This window comes from Etheostoma spectabile, chromosome 22 (genome assembly GCF_008692095.1).
Source record: "Etheostoma spectabile isolate EspeVRDwgs_2016 chromosome 22, UIUC_Espe_1.0, whole genome shotgun sequence".
NCBI classification, from domain to species: domain Eukaryota; kingdom Metazoa; phylum Chordata; class Actinopteri; order Perciformes; family Percidae; genus Etheostoma; species Etheostoma spectabile.
Genome location: NC_045754.1, coordinates 22,897,621 through 22,901,905, shown reverse-complemented (window position 1 = coordinate 22,901,905; position 4,285 = coordinate 22,897,621). Strand labels below are relative to the sequence as shown.

At 37.4% G+C, this 4,285-nt stretch overlaps 1 long non-coding RNA gene across 1 annotated transcript in view; it reads left to right on the top strand.

Moving 5' to 3' along the window:
• LOC116672365 (uncharacterized) overlaps positions 1-2,609 on the top strand; it is a 6,916-nt gene extending 4,307 nt beyond the window's left edge. Inside the window, exon 3 of the long non-coding RNA XR_004327537.1 lies at positions 2,600-2,609. This is a non-coding gene — a long non-coding RNA (uncharacterized LOC116672365). The remainder of the gene's footprint in view (positions 1-2,599) is intronic.
• The last annotated feature ends 1,676 nt before the right edge of the window (positions 2,610-4,285 follow it).

The following is a 4,285-nucleotide window of genomic DNA, read 5'->3' as shown; positions in this document are numbered from 1 at the left end:
GAGAGAGAGAGAGAGAGAGAGAGGTAGAAGCAATAGGGCTGCTGACTTTTCACTTCCTCCCTGTACTCGGACTCATGGTGCTTGAGTCCTACCTCTGCCATGTCTTCTGCAACGTGGTCTGCTGCCTGGCTGAGCCCTCACTGAGCAGTCCCAGGTCAGCAGTGTGTACACGAGGTTCTCCCCCGGTGCTGAGGGTGATGGAGGAGGATGAGCTGCTGTGGACTCTAACAGACAGGGTTAATGTTAGGGTTAAGAACAGTACACCGGCAGAGGGAAAAAGGGAAATATAATGAAATTAAAATGAGCCTTCCTCATCTTGTTTACTTTTCTTCAGCAGCTCTGGAGAAAACGAAAAATGCATGAAGGACACTTAAAAGTCCCTCAAATGGGAATGACACACTACCGAGGCAACCATTTGATGAGTGGTAAGGAAAATGTCACCTGAGAAAGTGTACAAAGCATGTTTCTTTAATTCCAGAACATTGCATGCTTTTTTAAAAATCAACTTAATTAAGCTAAAACCACAGTAATGAGTCATACCTCCTTTCAGACTTCTTATTTCTTTTAACTGCAGTTTTACAAATTATTCAAGTTAGACGCAGTTCGGCGTTCTTAGTTGGATTCTTAGCGTATGAGCATTACGCAATTGGCGCAATCATGGCCTTTGAGTTTAGTTTAAGAAAAAATGTATTTGTTTTAAAAAAGATAATTTTCATAGTATAACAAAACGTTTTTCTTGTTAATACTACATCCCAAATTATTAATTTTTCAAAGATGTTAGTCGTGCTTTACTTAAAACATTACATTCTTTGCCAATGAAGGTTTTGTTCCGTACACACAACTCACATTATAGTGCAGTAATCATAGAACGCATACTGAGTGTAAATCTGTCGTTTGACAGTCTGAAGAGGACACTAAATCAATTGAATTAAATTTTCAGAGAGAAGATAAAAACTTACATTTGCCAGAACTGTCTGACAACAATAATCATTTCTAAACCCCCTGTCACCTGCTGCTGCAAATCTTTCGCTGCCCATATCTCAACCTTTTCTATCACTGTATGAATATGGCTGCTATTCCACTTTGATAGATGAAATAAAAAGGCAGTATGATTGTGTCAGTATATTATTCCTTTCAAGATGACCTCTTTTTCTGCTTTATCGTGTGATATAACTTACAAAGGTTGGGACAGCGTTTACAGCAGGGCAGATTAATGGCGGAGAGAGGAGGTGGAAATGGGTCCTTTCACGATGGTTTCACACAACTCAGAACTGCCTGCTGTATGGCCAAATTATACAGCCCAGCAACCTGTAATCAGAGCCAGAGGATCGGGCATTTTAACAGCTCTGAGATGCATGTGGTAATATGTATGTCATGTAACTTTTTAAACAACTAACAGTTTACAGCTGCTCTGAATTTGCGATATTTAATAAAGACACAATATCAATTAGTAAGATGTTGGTGCTGCAGCTGCAGGGGATCTTTAGATATATGTTACTTGAGTGTATGGTATTTATTATAAGTGGCTCAACAACAAAACATATGATGGAATAGGCATTGATTTTGGCAGCATATTTAAGTCTACTAAAACAAATATCCGTCCTAAAATATTATGCATATATCCCACACTTCCAGTACAGGGCTTTCATTTTAGAGAATGTGACAAGCTTATTTCCATGTTCATATGGAAATAACAGGATTTAAGCCTCGTTCAGACCCACAGTAGCCCTGAGTGAGAAAACACAGCTGCCTAATTCATCTGAAGAAAACAGCCTGTGCCAATCCATATTTCACATATTCTACATTCCTTATTTAAATTAGGATCTCTTTTACTAGTTCATATTAGGACACGTGCTGCAGGATCAACAGGGGAGTCTAAAGGGACTTACTTGAGCAACCTGATTAGGAATTACAATAGTCCAACCTCAAAGTATCAAATACATGGACTAGTTTTTCTCCATCGTTTTGAGAGAGAATGTGCCTAATGTACTGTATGTGACTAAATAACTATGTATGTCAAAAACATTCATTTTATGATCATGTCATGATCAAAGACCATGATCAAAAAACAGCCAGTCCTCTAAGTGGTGCTGGAAGCCAGGGCAATGGCAGCCAGAATAGTGATGTCTTTAAGTAATGAGCTTTGGAGGTGTTTGGGCCAAATACAATAACTGCCAATAACAATGTGTCTAGGTGTCGCATAAGGAAATTACAGGTCCTCCAGGAATTCATGTCCTTAATGCATGCTTGAAGTTTAACTTTTAACGTTAACATTTATAAACTTAAGTTTATAGAAATATAACTGGGAATTGTCCGCACAAGTCAAGACAGTGATTCCTAGAGGAAGCAGATATAATGTGAAAAGTATTGGTCCAAGCACTGAGCCTTGTGGAATGCCATGGCTAACTTTACATTGCATGGAGGATTCACCATTATCATAACCAAACTGAAATCAATCAGATAAATAACTTAAACCATCTTAATGTGGTTCCTTTTACTCCGATTAAATGTTCAAATCTCTGCAACAGGATGCAATGGTCAATAAATGCAGCACTAAGATCTAATAATACAAGGACAGACAAAAGTCCTTTCTCTCAAGCAATAAGCAGGTCATTTGAAATGTTCAGCAGTGCCGTCTCTGTGTTACGATGCTCTCTAAAGCCTGACTGATTAGCAAATGCAGTTTTGGAAACTTATGGTGATCCAAAAAATAATAAAGAATTAACATTGTTTATTGTATTTCCTTTACCGCATTTCTCCTTTTTGTTTCAATACTACTACTAATAATAATAATAATAATAATATTAATACTGTACCTGTGTAATTAATGGCCTCATTCTACTCCTGTTCCTGTTTTAGTTCTTTTTTTAAAGCATATACATTAACAAATATCTTTTGTTCAGATTGATTTTGAGGATTTAGATGAATGGGATCTCATTGAATGTTTTGCAAGATGAAGTGGAACAATATGAGCGTTACAGCCACCACACACAGGCTTCTCCTCACTATAAACCCTGCCATATTTTACATTAAGTATCAGCAGTTTCCTCAACAGCAAGCAGTGAGAACAATAGCTTTATGTCTTCTCCTGCTATTGGAAATTATAGCAGATAGGTTGGGAAGTGTAATCAAAGGCAGACAGCCTCGTAAAGTCAACAAGCAGCTTTATCTGAGGTCTGGCCCATATTGTTCTGGGATCAAACCCCCCTCTATGCTATACTACAGGCTGCATTCGCCGTCAATCATCCAGGACCAAGTAGTTGCAGGGGATTAACCAGCACTGTGGAGCTCCTAATGTACACACAGACATGCACAGCACTAACATGCAGCTGAACAAGTAAAGAAGCATGCATCCACTGCGAATTAACACTTATATACAAACACACTCACAGCATTTGCTTAGATTGACAAATAATCATTTTCACTAAAAGCACCAATGCCTCTACTGCTACGTAGCATATAGCTCAGATTGCCAGAATAGCTTCCAGAACACTCATCCAGTGTTGCTGTATACATTTTTATATTTTACATTACCTCTTGAGAATAACCGAGCAATCACCCAGAAAAACACTGAGAATAAAAATGTGGGCTGTCCCACTAAATAAACTTAAAACTGGGATATGCCAAACGGAGCCAGAAGCAACAGTCTCTGTAGATTGATATAAAATTAGAGGTGCACACAGAGATAAGCACCTGTCAAATACATTCATTAGTGGGTGGCCTTGCAAATTTGCAATGATTTGCACTGAAATATCAGCTGACAGCAACAGAGAGGATAACAAATTTACCTTGAAAATGCAATTTCTGAAGAAATAGAAAAAAATTAGCTATACTGAATTGCAGGCTTGAATGTAGTCAGACACTTAGAATAATCTGAGCATGGTAATAGCAAAAAGAGCACTTTAAGTTGACAGGAATGACAATTTATGTTAATATTAGACACAAATGCTTGGACAAATAGGTACAGGTTGAAAAATGCAGAGAATACCATTTAAATTGTGCATAGGTGTCAGCTCACAGCAGTTTTTTTTAATCAAATTATATAAATATTAGTATCATTTATATCATTATCTATTGGCTGCATGTATACATATCACATTTTTTTAGAAGAATATCAACTGCTACTTAAACAGTTAATATTAAGGCATTGTGAAGAATGTTCATACATATGTGGGTTCTGAGTAAAATGTGGCATAGTAATCAATTTTGGTAGGAAATTCAATGACAGCCAAAGAAGTCATGATCAATCCACAATTTAGTGTAGTAATGATCCCAATTCATGTGG